Genomic DNA, 16,494 nt, shown 5'->3' on the forward strand with positions numbered 1-16,494 from the left:
CGTTTCGCGGCTGAAGCTATACTTCGCCTACCATGCGCAGACACGGCGCTTCACCACCCGGGGGTCGTGTTAAGAATGCATTACAGAAGAGAGGAAGGAAAAGATCAGAGACGCTGGCTGCTGGGTGTTGATGGTCAGCCATCTTAAGTACTCTGAGTAATCCTGCATATATATTGCAAACACAGTTTTTCTATACTCTCTATATACCCGTAACAATATTTATGGATAAACATCTTTTTATTTAAAAGGAAGTAGAGAAAACGCCGCGGGAAGTGACAAATGATTCCATTTGTTTTGAATGACGCTTCTACAGTAGTAAGTCGAGCCGCCTGACGTAGCCAATTCTGTGCTGTGCTTATGTGGGTGTTTTTCTAACCTTCCGCGGTGGGCTCACTGTGTCGGGAACCACAGAGTCCTGCGCTATACGTGGCTGTACGAAACTGGCAGCCACGCGTCGTTACGCAACTTCCCAAGTAACAATACGAGTCGGTTTTGGCACTTGGTAGAGCAGTAAACGAGGGGTCGAAAAGAAGTGATTGTTGCACAAATGTATATTTCTCTATAATTCTCCCGCAGCTAAATCAGCAAACGCTAAGAAAAATCTTTATTTTGCGCTTGTGCTATTTACTTGTTCTTGGCAGTGTGCTTCCTGCGCCTCTCTCCTGCGCAAGTGCATTTCATGTGGTTCCTTATTTGTGAAGTAATGAAGGGGTGTATTTCACTGGTGTAACTGTGAAAGACACGTTTTTTTTTCATTTATCTTTTGCAGGTTTGCGCGTCTTTACGGCGAACGGTGGGCATTATTCACATTGTTACTAGTAAAGGTACCAAGGTACTCCCCCCCCCCCTTATTTGCAAAGAAAAGTTACCTTGGGTCTCCTTCGAAAAAAAAGTTCCTCTGTAGGTGCCTGCCCTATATATATATATATATATATATATATATGTATATATATATATATATATATATATATATTGCATATATATTTAGTGTAAATTGTTCGTTATAGCGTATAATGCCTGCACATTAAAACTGCGCAACCATTTTCAGGCTTGTTGCTGCAGTTATGTGAGCTTGAACACGACATAGTGCTAGCACAATACCGCAGGACACACAGAGTGCAACGTTCGCGGCGCCGAGCCAGCAAAGCTAAGGAGAAAAATGGCGCCAACAAAAAAAGAAAGTCACACGCAAAACGCAAGACCCGGCGATTCCAAGAGCAACCGCAGGAGGATTAAGTGTCGTGTAGAAAAAAACTGGAGCAAAGCCGGTTCCCGCGGATGGCGGACGCTCAAATGAGCGAGGAGGTCGCGTACCGGCGACCTCCTCCAGTGGGAGTGGCGGTGCTGTCAAATTATCAAGGGACCACGCGCAAGGGACTTTAACGACCACGGGGTCGACGCGCTACTGGCTCAGCGAATCGCGATTTCTATCCTCCCCCTTAGCGAAGCCTATTCCATTCCGGTATTCTCCCATTTCCGCGGCCGCGCAATCTGCCGCGATTAGAAGCGAGCGCTTTCGTTGGCTGCGATGCACACAGGCATCGGCTGCACGTGTCTGTAGCTGCATTCAAGGTGCGATTGCGATGGAGCCTAGTGGTTTGGCTCACTGCAGTTTGAACGGTTGGGGAAACAAAAACGAAGGAAACTGCCCGCTTGACATTCATGTCATAAACCCGAATCTAATGCGAGGTGCATTCTCAGGCCAGAAATTTCGAAAAAGAAGAGGCGTTATAATCGTGAAAATAAGGTGGTATGCGAGATCTACACAAGCATTTGAAGCGCATCAACCTGTGAAATGTACATTGGCTAGTGCTCTCAGCCACTCTACCGATGTTACAGCAGAAAAAAAAAACACCGCCTTAATAGCGCTGTGACACCGTTAGCTGGCTGCCGTGATATGTGCTAACGCCACGTTCTGCAGCTTCTCTGTAACAAAGTGTCTAAAGCTGTCTGAGGCGTACGCTTGAACAATTCAGCCTGCCTTCTTAATGATACAGCGTAATGGTAAGACCGTAAGGACAACGCCAGTCTCCATTCCGCGGTGCTTCGCACTACGTTAAATACGCAGTGGTCAAAATACGTTCAGAGCTGCCTATCCATATGCGCATACCTGTCCGTCTTCACATGTGCGAGCTAGGAACTTGCAGGAACACGAGGGAGGAGTACATGCCGTAGCGCACTTCGACGGCAAATAGTGCTAGGGTGGTGGAACGTTTCAACGAAAGCGGCCTTTAAAAGCGACTCTATATAGGCGTTAAATATGCTATGAGACCAGAGACTAGAGAGGAATGCTCACATAGTGCACAAGAATTGGCCTCAAAAACACTGAAGTCAACACAAATAATGCGGAAAAGGCCGAAACAGCTTTGAAGCAGTGGTTATTGTACCAACTGGAAAAGCCAGCTGCAATGTTCCAGCGCTGGCGTTGAAGCCACATCTCATTCTCGCACGCTTCGGTCCAAGTTTCGATTCCCCGCGGAAGGAAACTTTTTTCCCAGTTAAAATTTTTTGCCAGTGTATCCTGAAAACGTTTTCTCCATTTAGAGCTGATAATACAGATGAGAGCAAGCAACGCGTCCTCATGGCTGCTCTACAAACAGATCCAATGAACCATCGGGTCGTACGCATAAGTACGCTTTTTGCGCTGTTTTTACATTTGCTCTGTACAGCATGCAAGAACGGCGCATGCCGCTCTCACATGCATGATCAAATGCGTTCTTTACGAGACGGTCCCATGCGTTCAGCAGTCCCGCAGCAGTGATTACTCCCGTCTTGCCTTGTGTGATGTAAGGGCCGGAAAAGTTTTCGCTGCGTCAGGCAAACTAAAATAATAGAAAAAATATTGTGCATTCCTGTATAAAGCAGGCACTCAGTTCTGCAACCGGAGATTTCGCCGCAATCTTATGAAAACGGCTGCCTTGCGGTAGTTTCTGCACGGTAAATATACTTGGTAGCGAACCTTCCATAGAAGCCCGTACTTTATAAAGACGGGGGTTCATCGGTGGTTCATGTGCGTTAGCGCCATCTGAGCGCCCTGATTTTGTTCTCAAAGGTGTGAAATTTGTTTTGTTGGCCTGCCATTTCAAATGTACAGCCATTCGACTTGGTGGGTGTTTCGGCCTTTCAGCGCGGGAAGCGATGCAGCAAAATGTCTTTCGTACGGGTGTCAAAGTCGTACCCCTTTACAGAACATACTTTTCTTTCTGTGGAGGATGACGAACGCTTTGGGTGCAGAGTGCTAATCCCATCATCGGACGCCAAGCCTGTGGGCAAGCGTAGCCGCACGAAAACAGCTAAAACAAACAATTACCTGGTAGACGCAACTCACTACACTTGATTGCACGCGTTAAGAAACGATGAAACCACCCGCGATAGCAAATTCACGTAAACTTCAACAAGCAAAACACAACGCACGACAGGGGCGCATTGCAGCAGGTGAACTTTACGAGTGCGCCTTTCGGCCCACTTCAAGAGCTGCACTGCTTTGGACGTTATGGCGGCATCCCTGCCCCTTCTTATAGTGGACGCTGAGAAAAAGTATTTATTGATAATGATAAACTAGAGTTGTCCTTTCTTTCCTCGCCCCGCGCACATAAAATTCATTCGAGATTTTATTGTCGTTGAGGAGGAAGAAGTTCGCATGAGAACGCGTTCCTCACATGTGCTCTGCCGACTACCGACTTTAGCTCAACATCACCAAGTGCACCTGCCTCGAGCAGCCGTTCGAATTACACTCGACAATAGCTGCGTTTCAAGACCAAGCTCAAGTCAGTGAGTGAATTTCTCATCCCACGCGATTTTGAAAATTAGAAGCGGCGGAAGCCCGTTAGGCCTCGATAGGCTTAGCGCGTGAGCGACCGCTTCGCCACTTGTTAATACCAGGATCGCCCTTACCGAGCGTAGGAGGAAGCTGCGTCAGAAGGTATGGATCTCGAAATAATCCCCCCGCATACGAATAACAACACGGACGAAAACGGGGACTTAATACGAATGTGTGAAGCGGGGACTAGCCAATGCCAGGAGATCGCCGCCCTTAACCACGCGACGGACGGCTGTCAGCAAGTTTTATTGCGACGACAGCGAGACGCTACCAAGCAGAACAACAGGCAAATTTATTCCACCAGCAAGAATAAGATTAACGGACAGCGATAAGCTGGCGGTGCGAAAGGAGACGGGCAGAAAGGAGAGACGGGTACCGGTCATCTCAATATGCGCACAAATAAGGAGAATCCTCTACCAAGATTACCGAAGAATGACATTAAGATGATACTGAAAGCCCACAAGGGACGCATTTTGAAAGAATGCGTCAGAACAGAGATACCACAAGCGATTATCCGGGATACTGTACGATACTCTCACGAAACGGACGAACCAACAAAACATCGCCGGAGATAATTTCATACTGCGAATCCGGGAAGGGACAATATCACCATCTTCTCCACGCCCTCACTGGAGGTGGCGGACGTGATTCTTCGAGTCACATGCATGGAGCTGCAAGAAAAACAACACCCGGCCCTTCAGCCTGTACGTAGCGGATCCAGAAGATAGCTACAAAGGGGTGGTGCACGGAATCCCAGCCACACCGAATCAACAGATCTCCAGCCACACCTGTGAGTCAGGAGCCAAGGAGTGACCATCGAGAGGGCCCGAATACTAGGAAGCTCCAAAGTCGCTCTGCTACGCTTCTCGGGAGGCACGCGCCCCAAATGCGTGTACTACATGGGAGTACAGATGCGGTGTATGGAGTACAGACCGATAATCCAAATTTATCTGGACTGCATGCAAGAAGGACACCGCTCAGACGTGTGTCCAAACCCCAAGAAGGTATGGTGGAGCTGCGGACAGGAATATCTACCCCACAAGGACACAAATGTGAAGCGAAGTGCACCTTGTGTGTGTCGGCGGTGCACGAGACACGTAGGTGCTCGAACTAACTGATCGCCGCCAAGTGTGAGAAGACTACTCGGAAGCCTCGATCGCGGGAGCGGTCGGGGAAGAACACCAAAAGGACACCGCGGGGCCTTGGTTCGAGTCGACGGAGACGGAGGAAAACCTCTGCCGATGCCGGTCGGGATCCAGGTTGCCGCACGGAAGCAAAGCGAAGAGCAGTACCCCATCGAGGGACCCCTCCAGCTCCAGAGCTTCCCAGCGGTCGAAGTCGCCACTGCCTCAAAAACAGCACGTGAGCTGGGCGAGGTTTGTTTCTTCCAATGCTCCAAAACAGAATACCGGCGAAAATGATAAACGCATCCAGGAAATGCAAAAGGACTACACGTTACTAAGAGAACAGCTCTTAGAAGAACGTAAACGAAAATCACTACACTTAGAGGCACACAAAATGTTACACTTAGAGGCACGACTAAATAACAAGATATAACAGCTGCAAACGCTGCCTCAGTGTAAGGAAATAGCCAAAACGAAGGCCATGGCAGATTTAACGTCGGATTCCGCGCCGTCTCCGACAACACCAATCTCAAATAACAAGCAAACAAAGGCAGCGCAAGTCTAAACAATAATCACGGAAAACATGAAAATATTCCTGCATGAAATGATGGTGTTCGTTAATCAAGAGCTAATGGAGTTTCAACAACGATGCACGAATGACATGGAGAAACATAAGGCATTGGTGGCGGAACAACTTAAAGCAGTCACGAAGGCTGTTGCGACAAAAAAAAACGCGCAATTTCGATACGAGCGGGTACAGCAAAATTTTAAATAAGCCACTGTATAACAGTATGCGACGGCGCTCGGACATGGAAACACCAAGGGCACAAAATATGAGTGGCCAGCATGGCTAATCACACTAAGAAGCAACAACAAATAACAAATTCAGATCAGTTGGAGCTCTGACAATGGAACTGCCGCTCCTTCACCAGAAAAGCGGCAGCTCTCCGACAGTTTATCGAAAACTGTGAAATCGCTCCGAACGTGATGTGTCTGCAGGCGGTCGGTGTAAAGCCGGCCAAAATGCAGGGATACTAGACTCTTATCACTCCCCAAATTTTGAAGCTCGGCGCGCAGGTGAGAAAGTCAATAAACGCTCAATTATTAACACTTGCAGAAATTAAGGGAGGTACTAATTCCATATTTATCAGTGCGTTGCCAATGAAACGAAGTAAGCTACACACAATAATCACAAACGTGCACTGTCCGACCCAAAGCAAGGAGGATAACCTACCCTAAGTTCTCTCGGCAACAAAAGATTGAACGGGTACCAGGGATAGGGCGGATCATAGCGGGGGGTTTTGACGCACCCCACATGCTATGGGGATACGCGAAAACGTCGCCCAAAGGGTTCCTATAGTCGAGCACACCGCCATAGCCTTGGGCTTACAGGCAATCAATCAAATCGGCAAACCGACGTGCACGGGCAACAGTATCGGCAGAGACCTGGCGCCCGACCGCGCATTTGCAGTTAACGTCAGAGAGGCATAGTGGGTTTCCCTCGACGAAAACCTGGGAGCGACCATGAGAGCATCGGTATAGCGCTCTCCACGCCGAGCATCTGTTGCACAATAGGCACCACTAAGTTAACCGACTGGCCTCATTATAGAGAATTCCCAAGAACGCTGGAGGAGTCGGATACCATCCCAACCAACACGCGGGAATGGACTCAATTTCTTCAACGAGTGCACACGGACACCACCAAAGCCATTGTGAGCACGGCGAAGGCACCGGTAATAGACTCTCACTTGGTCAGCCTATGGGAAGAGCGGCGAAACTGGCCAAGAGGTGGAAAAGACAACGACTAAACAAACACCTGAGACAACGCATCGCTCTCTTCGTAGAGCAAGCCCAAGGCCACGCCAAGGAGGTAGATAAAAACGAGTGAGCGACGTTCTGCAGAACCCTAACCGGAAGTCTGGGAACGACCAGTACGTGGCGAAAACTACGGAGCATGCTGCGGAGCATGAGCACACGTACTGAGAATAACAAGAAGCTTCAAATTATAGCAGACAACTTAGAAGATACAGACCAAAAAGTACTAGACGTCCTTCAGAACAAATACATAGGACCCTCAACCGCGACAGGATCAACCTACACGACGAGGCCATATGCGGGAGAAGCCAACCCTAATTTAGACGAGGAAATAACGCTCGCGGAAGTGCGCGAGGCCTCACAAGCCGCAGTTAAAAACTCGGCACCGGGCCCAGACTCAATCACAAATTCATTGATTCAAAATAGGCGTCGGTGGCCCTAGCTAGAATAACAAAGATTCCCAACCGCGAGTACTGGGTCAAGGGTTACTTGCACCAGGAATGGAAATTGGATGAAAAAATCATGGTCCCCAAACCAAAAAGAATCCCTTGATCCATACAGTCCGGCCGGTATCGCTCGTGTCCTGCATGGGAAAACTTCATGAGAGGGTGATACATAGCAGACTGCAGCAAAACCTGGAAAAGCGGAACTGGTTTGCTCGAGGATGTACCAACGGAGCGACGGTAGCCTCTTCTAACCCCAACCACTCGCCCTATCCCTCTCACAATACCATCAATTTAAGTGCCAAAGACATCCTTGCTCATAAGTGCGAAGTCTGCAGAAAATACCCGCAGCCTCCCCTACAACTTAGCGGGGAAGAGGCCGTCGATTGGCGCAAAATACAGACTGGGGTATTCCCCCATCTAAAATTGCTAAACGCCATGTATCCCACTTGCTATAGGGCTAACTACCCTTGGTGCGGTGGCACACCCACCCTTATACATTTAACCTGGGAGTGCCCTAAGTGCCTTCATAGGGCAAATAGCAATGACAGAATGGAGCAGTGGGAGGCAAAACTCGCCCGTTCCAACTTCGCAGGACAAAAGTCCTTAGCTATCCAGGAAAGGCAGGTGGCAGAGGCCAGTGGAGCCCTGCACTGGGGGGCTCAAACCACCCCTCCTTAAGATCTCTTCGTGACAAATAAATTTCTGTATATACATTTTCGTTGAATTAATCAATATGTATCTCGTTTAATCAAAGGACGCGTTTTTCTTTCCCACTGTTTGTACCCTTCTCCGATTAGCGCTTCTATTGCCGATCGCATAACCACCCTGGATGATGTCGGTGACAATTTGTTCTCAACCGCTTTTCGCGCGAAGCTTCACTACCTGATAGGATTGAGCTTGTTTTCTGTACACGAAATACTAACCCTGAGTGTAAACGGTTCACCATTTAACGGCATAATTTTCGATGATTTCCGAGTTTTTGAAACGCATTTCCTGCGCGCTTTACGTCCGCCCCACTTAAACCTTTTCTATTTGACATATCATTTTACTGCTTTATCTGTACCCTATTGCACGCAAAGAGCCACTGCATGTTTTGCTAGAAAAGCGAGCGCTCAGCATTGTTGGCTCTGGTTACCACCGAAGTGATATACTTCACGTTTGTTTTGGATCAAGTTTACGCAGAACCTCATCGATTCAGCATTAACTACTTTAGTGGACAAAGCAGCCTGAAAGAACAAATGTGTACATTCTACGCACACGGCCGAAAAATCCTCTTTAGCGTATAGGGATCTACGAAGTCTTATACGACGCCGTAACTCGCGCTGTTAATTTAAACATTTTGATTACTGGTCTGAGTAGCGTTGTGATTAAAGCAGCCTTCCGAAAAAGCGTCTATGAACTGCGTTGAGCCTACTAAGCAAACGGCACGAGAAAGCGATTCGCGCGTGTACACGAACAAATACCGAAGGCGACTTAAAGAGCCGTCAGTGGAGCTAACTACGGAGAAGAGTTGCGCATCTCTGCATTCGGTAGTTAACGATTCTGTTAGTTTGTGGATTGCAGTTTCGACTTCAACAACTTGCGAAATGCGAAATTGCAAAATGCTGCAACACTAACAGATTTCCTCCTATCACTTCAGTGGATCGGCAAGGAAGCGTAATTGCAGCATCGCCCTATATTTGCGATGAGTGCAGGTTGTTATAATATACCGTCCAGGGGTCCAAATGTAAAGCGTTTTCTTTCTCTGAGAGAGAGGCAGATGGAAGCTTTCTTGGCATGCGGGAGATCTAAGCCTGGATGAATGCCTCACGTGATATTCCATGTACTGGGTGATTCATGTTACGGTGCAACCAGGAGTGGCACCAGTGAAAAGACGATTTGACTTGTAGAGGTAGACTCGATCTGGACAGCCATCTTGTTTGTTCATCGTTGTCTCTCTTGTAAGTATTGTAAACACATCTTAATATGTAACTTCTGCAACGTAACAAATTGGTGAGAGGTGTGGGTACCCACGAGAAACAATAACGGAGCTCCATAGTGGTCATCACCATGGACGGGACAAAGTGACGGACGAAACAGGAGCCGACATGGCGCGGTCCACGTGAGCGCCTACAACCGCGACGGTTGTGCTGGCTCAGCTGCGGAATCCAGGAATATTCTGCGGCACCCACCACCTCGACGTGGAAGACTGGATCGCCGAGTATGAGCGTGTGACTGCCCACAACAAATGGGATCCGACAATTTCGTTGCCTAATTTGGCCTTCTACTTACAAGACAGGGCGAAGGTGTGGTATTACAACCAGGAGGAAGAGCTCAGCGACTGGGACACGTGCAAACATAAGCTGAGTGACTTGTGCGGCCGTCTTGCCGGGCCGAAGAGCACCGCTAAGAAAGTAGAGACCCGCGCCCACACGTACAAAGAATCAAACGTCTCTTACATCCAGGATGCGCTCGCCCTGTGTCGTAAGGCCGACAGTGATATGGCTGACAGACACGGTTGGGTATGTACTGAAGGGAATCGCCGATGATGCTTTCAACCTGCTGATGTGGACAAATTATGAAACCGTACAGGACACCATAAAAGAGTGTCAACGCTTTGAGCACGCCAAGAGCCGCCGCTTTCCAAAGCCGTTCGCACGTCTGCGGAACACAGCCGCGACATCTTCTTGTGACGACAGGCTAGCAGTGCAGCGACCATTATCATCAGATGACCTGATACGGATAGTGTGGCGGGAACTTGAAGCCATGGCTGCTACGGCCCTTTTTCCCGCCCCAGTAAGCCGAACAACTTGGGTACAGAACAATTTCTGGCGGCAAGTCTGAGAAGAGCTAGCTAATCTTCGAGTTCATTCTGTATGTGCTGTTGCTCTTCCACGGCTGTCTCATGCTCCAGATCCATCGACTGGCCCGTGGTATGCTGCACGCTACCGAAATCCAGCCGAATAGCGAACCGCAGACGATCGGGACATCTGTTTTGCCTGCCGTCGTATTGGTCACGTTGCTCGCCATTATAACTGTACTGTCTGCTCCCATTTGTGGCCGCCATTCACCAGAGGCTCTTGCCCCGCATAGAGCGAGCGTCGTTACGAGCCTCCATTGGCACCGCCAAACAATGGCGCCCGTGCTCCTTTTAATGGTCCCTTGTCGTCATTACTACGTCATCCGTCCCGTTCGCCACCAGCTCGTTGACCATCGACTCTATCACCACAGGCTGGTCGCCCACCGTCGCCGATGTGGCTCCAACGCCCGCGAACGGAAAGCTAAGCGATGCAGCTCCCGTAGGTGATGGTGTGTTGACGACTCGACCGCAAGACCCTCTGATCACTTTGCCGACGAAAGAGAATTTGATTCAGATTTTAGTCGACGGCATCGGTGTGCCAGCACTCAGTGCCAGTGGCGCGCACAATATCCAGGATGAGTGCGCAATTGCGCTGACGGCTGAACGAAGCTCTCAAACCCGCTGCATCGAGCAGCTTCCGCCTACCGTGCTTGGTATGCGCGCCGCTAGCATTGGCATTGCGTGGCGCCTGACGACTGTTTTGTTTGCTGTTTTGGGACAACGCCCCTACGAGGTATGGTATGGTATGATGAACTTTATTTAATGTCCTGAAGATCAACCTTAAGGTTGACGCAGGCGGCTTGTACTTACACATTTTATCGCCCCATTCACCCTCATTGTTTGCGCATCTGGGGCGCTATAGCGTAAAACTATTCCAAACTTTTCTATTCCAATTCTACAATCAGCCTCCCGCGATTGGTAAAAAACGTTTTTGGACCACCCCCACTTCACCTGTCTGTCACGCAACGTCACGAAAACCGCGATAGCTCCCCATCTGATATGGTGCGCACACAATGATTATGCGTAATTTGACCGAGCAAAACAAGAATAGTTATTTCTGATTCGACCCCTTTTTACCATAAGCCCTCGGCTATTGGTCAAAAGTTTTCGGGCTGCACCCACTTCACCTGCCTCTCGCGCAACGTCACAAAACCCCAAAAACTTACCGCGTCAAAGTGGCGCGTACGCGTTAAAGATGCATTAATATGCCGAACAACACTGAATTTTCTACTGAATAAGCGCAGGCTGCCCCGTTCCGAAAGGAATAAAAGATGGCTGCCGTCGATCGCTCCGGCACTAGCTAGTGGCTCCTGCCGGAGAGCATGGGTGTATTTGCGTGTAATAAAACTTCTTGCGTGACCTTGTGACGTTTTCCAGTAATTTCGGCGCGTTTACGACCTCGTTCTGCCAACTATTCTTTGCTGAGGATCCGTTTTAGCGTCATTCTTAAGCTTCCGTTGCATGCCGCCGCGATAGTCGACGAGCCACCGCAAGCTAAGTAAGAGAAAGCGGACCAATCACCACCCTCTTCATCTGGCTATCGATATGCAGTGCAGTGGCTCAGCCCCATCGACTCCCTCTCCACTTGAGCATGCTCCTCGCCTCTTGTGAGCCAATTTGATAAGACAAGCCGCTCACTGCAGGCAATGTTATTCGTTTTTCAAGCAAATAAAAGTGACCTCCTATGACCAAGGGGAGCATTTGATTGGTCTGTTCAGACAACCCTACGGATGACCGCCCGATGCTTGCGTCGGCGGTTACGCAAACTTGACGTCAGGAGATAGGAATAAAAACATATTGGAATAGTTTCACGTTATACGGCCCCTGGTCTCATTCAGCTTCAAATTCCCCACAACTGCTATAGTCCACCACTCACACAACCACGGTTATGCTTTCCTGAAGACATCCGCCCGTTGCCTCCAGCCACTACGTATTTCACTCTACTGTCGTTAACATCTGTTGCCGACGGCGTCTATGCGCAATATCCCACCGCTGGCATACTGCTTGAAAGAAATTTGGCCGTTCCCCATACCGTTCTCACTGTTGCAAGATATCATAGTCCGCTCTCTCTTTTTGATTTTACCTGATTCACTCAAATTCTTCCCAGAGGATTGTCTTTGGGTGACATCTCGCCTGCGAACGATTTAGAGATATCAGCTCTCGACGCCGAAATTCCGTCGCCCACTACAGGAACTTCCGATTCACCGACTCTCACAGACGAACTTCGCAAGATGATTGCACCTGATCTTCCTGCACAAGCTGCTGACCTCCGCCGCCTCTTGGAAACTTACCGCGACATTTTTTACCTTGACGGCCACCCTTTAGCCCAGACATCGGTGGTCATCCACCGTATTTACACCGGAGACGCCAATCCGATACGCCGCCGGCTGCACCGTGTTTCACATGCCAGACGACAAGTGATAAAACGAGAAGTCGATAAGATGTTGACTAAAGGCGTTATCGAGCCATCTTGCAGGCCGTGGGAATCCCCTGTTGTCCTTGTCGAGATGAAGGACAGCAGATGGTGCATTTGTGTTGATTATAGACATCTGAACAAGATCACACGCAGGGATGTCTACCCCTTGCCGCGTATTCATGTCACCTGGGACTGTTTGAACGCAGCCAAATAATTTTCATCAATAGACCTCCGATCAGGCTATTGGAAAATCTCCGTAGATGGCATGGACCATGAGAAGGCAGCCTTCGTAACACGCCACACTTTCTGCCAATTAAAGGGTATGCGGTTCGGCCTTTGTAATGGCGCGGCAACCTTCGAAGGTATGATGGACTCCTTACTTCGCGTCTATAAATGATCCACATGTCTGCGTTATCTAGGTGATGTCACAAGCTTTTCACCAACTTTCTCGGGTAATGTAACGCGTCTATCGCCTGTTCTTGCTCTTTTCCGTGTGCCGGCCTACAGTTGAACACACCCAACTGCCACTTTCGACGACGTCAAATTACCGTTTCTCCCCACCTCGTCAGTGCCGCTGGCGTTCTACCCTACCCTGAGAAGATTCGCGCTGTCCAGAACTTTCCTGTTCCGTATTCCTCCCCAGACGTAAGAAGCTTTGTTGGGCTATGATCGCATTACTGCCGTTCTATCAAGATTTTCGCCGAAATCGCTCGTCAACTCACCGACCTAAGAAGGACGTGCTTTCCACATGGTGCCTTGCTGAAACCAAACTCTTCTCCGCCCTCGTACGGTTGCTCACGGCTCCCCCGTTGCTGACTCACTATGATGCATCGGCCGCCACTGTACTTCACGCGGATGCCAGTGGCCATGGAATTGGGGCTGTACTTGTTGAATGGCAGCGTGACGACGCAGAGTGCGTAATTGCATACGCCAGCCGCCCCCTGAAACCTGCCGAGAGGAATATTTCAATTACCGAACGGGAGTGCCTCGCCTTAGTTTGGACGGTTGCCAGATTCCGCCCCTACTTGTACGGCCTCACTTTTCTCGTGGTTACTGATCACCACACCTTGTGCAGGTTGCCACTGGACGATTCGGTAGATCGGCGCTACTGCTCCAAGAATATTCATTTGCTGCTTTATATACGTCAAGCCTTAAGTACAAGGACGCTGAATCTCACTCCCGTCATCCGTTCGACCACCCTCAATATGATGCGCATGACACCGACTCTCGCGTCCTGGCCACGTCTGACCTGTAGGGCACCGCTTCTACTTGCCAGGACTGTACCGCTCTGTGCACCGCTACATTCAGGCCTGTGCACTCCTCCATTACTGCAAAAAACCTGCAGTGCCCGCTGCACGCCTTCACCCCATCGATGCACCCTCAGAACCATTCTTTCGCGTCGGTGTCGATCATCTGGGCTCTTTTCCAACGTCGAAATATGACAATAATTGGGTCGCTGTCGCCACTTATTACGCGACCGGTACGCGATCACGCGAGCGTTGCGCACAAGGTGTGAAACTGAGGTGGCATATTTCCTTATACGTGACGTCATCCTCCACCACGGCTCACCCCGGCAACTCCTCACGGATCGCAGCCGCACATTCTTGTCCCCAGTAGTTGAAGACCTACTTCGCTCATGTACTACGGAGCACAAGCCTTCCACCGCCTACCAACCACAGAAAAACAGACTGACGGAGCGGTTCAATCGAACATTGAAAGAAATGCTGTCTATGTACGTTTCCCGGAGCCAGAGTGATTGGGACAGCACGTTACCCTTCGTAAGATTCGCCTATAATTCGTTCCGTCACGACGCCGCTGGCTTTTCACTCTTTTATCCGCAGTTCGGCCGCTACCTTCCTCGATGAATATTCTCCACTGAATATGCTCAAGACGTCTTCGTCTGGGCACACACGGCACGCCAGACTGCCGGCTCCCGGCCCATTGAGTCTCAGGGTTGCGCTTTGCGACGATCGATATCTCCGGGCTCCGTTGTCCTCCTACGGACACCACGTCGCCGCGTTGGCTTGTCTGTAAAGCTGCTGCCGCGCTACACAGCGATACACACACGATATACCGTCAGCTTGGCGATGTCAACAACGAAATCGCTCCGCTGGACTCGCGTGTCCCCACGGACGTTGTGCATGTGTCCCAGCTGAAGCCTTACTTTGCCGAGAGTTCACCTCCCCTGTAGTTAGCGCCGAGGCGGCGCAGGCGGAGGTTACGTTACGGTGCAACCAAAAGTGGCACCAGTCAGAAGAAGATCTGACGTGTAGAGGTGGAATCGCTCTCGACAGCCATATTGTTTATGCATCCTTGTCTCTCTTCTTAATGTTCTAAATACATATCTGTATCTGTCTTCTGCAACGTAACAAACAGGGAATGATTCCACCTCCACACGTCAAATCGTCCTTCGACTGACTGTGCCGGCACCACTCTTAGTTGCACCGTAACAGTATATTATACACAATGATAAACACTTAAACCGCCCGTACAGCCACATATACACTATAGATATATTTACAAAGTTTTGCTAATGTATGCGACCCGAAGAACATCAGCAGCGCTTTCGTGGCTCGCAAAGCGCAGCTGGTGGTTTCTCACGGGCCAAGAATGTGCCGCATTTCCAAGTTGTAGTCCCACTGGTGGAATAGTGCCACCATCATAGACTGTCTCTCTGACAAAAAGCGACAGCAGTCGCGCACAACGTCTTATAGGTCTTTAAGGACCTTGCATTGAGGACACATAAGCGATCCCGTCACCCTAAATCCTGCACCTAAAGCAGTTCGTGTAAGCTACGTTGAGTCTGATATGGCGAAGGCATGTTTGATCTTGCCTTTTGAGAACGCATGGCATATAAGCGTCACAAGGTGGATCATTTTTATATAAGGGTTTGTACTATAATTTCGATAGGTCCAGAGAAATCTCTGTAAATGCCAAGCGTGCGCAGGTCTCAGTGTCGCCGCGTCCTTTCTTGAGACATGTATCGGGACCATTTCTCTCGAAGTGTTGTGTTTAGTTTCTGTAGCGCAGTCAGCTTGTATACAGCAGTGCGCTGGTAACTACTGGAGCACAACCCAGCCATGTAGTTCGCAGGCTTTCACGCATAGGCGTCCGATATCCATGACGAGTTGCTCCTGCTTACTTGGTGACTGGAGGTGCTGCAGGGCCGCTGATTAGTTGCTGAAGAGGGCACGAGACACGGCCGTCTGGGTTATGAGGCAAATAGCTGGCCGCAGTGCAACTAGGTCAGTGGCTATAGCTAAAGTGCGTGATATAGTGGCAAATTTTTCTCTGAAAGCTCGCATTAACGCTATAGAACCAGATGCGGCAGTTACTGCAGCAATGATGAGCGCGCCGAAGTGCACGGACTGCGTTCAAACAGGCACATTGCACCGAAACACTCTCAGAATAAGTGCTGACGTGAGGAAAAGATGTATTTGCCTGGTTATCATGCTTATGTTTGACCTATCCTAACGTGAAACATGGAAAACACAACGTGAAACAGCAGACGCACTTCCCTAAAAACACTTCCAGTTCCCTCTGACGTACTTTGCAACGCACTTTGTAAGGTCTAAGTTAAGAAAGGTAAAGGTAGACGTAAGACGTACCTTTAGCCACAGCCTATGTATACATTATCACGGAGTTGAAAGGATTTAAATGTGATAAGTGGTTAAAGCTGAGCAATATATGAAATAGGAGGAGAAGAAGACGTGTCGCAGCATTTCACGAACGCGAAGCAATACCTCCAACAGGAATTATGCTTTCCCCATGTCGACACGATCGAGGGAGCTCCGCGTGCACCTGCGAACCTTTCATGGGTTATTTCAATTGGTAGGTGCAAGAAATAGTGATAGCCTCACGGCACACATTACGCCGCTGCCGATGCTAAACTAAAGAGAACATACGCCAGGAGAGCTATGATTCGCTGACGCGTGGCAACTGGTCCATCTAGCAGCAATGAGCTGCAAAGTTTTCTTATTTAAGAGCCAGTGAGCAAACATGAAAGGCAGGATACAAAATAAAACGCAGAAAAG

At 49.3% G+C, this 16,494-nt stretch overlaps 1 protein-coding gene across 1 annotated transcript in view; it reads left to right on the forward strand.

Moving 5' to 3' along the window:
* LOC142574349 (alanine aminotransferase 2-like) overlaps positions 1 to 16,494 on the forward strand; it is a 173,436-nt gene that overhangs the window by 58,566 nt on the left and 98,376 nt on the right. The window lies entirely within an intron of this gene.

Source organism: Dermacentor variabilis, chromosome 3 (assembly GCF_050947875.1).
Source record: "Dermacentor variabilis isolate Ectoservices chromosome 3, ASM5094787v1, whole genome shotgun sequence".
NCBI classification, from domain to species: domain Eukaryota; kingdom Metazoa; phylum Arthropoda; class Arachnida; order Ixodida; family Ixodidae; genus Dermacentor; species Dermacentor variabilis.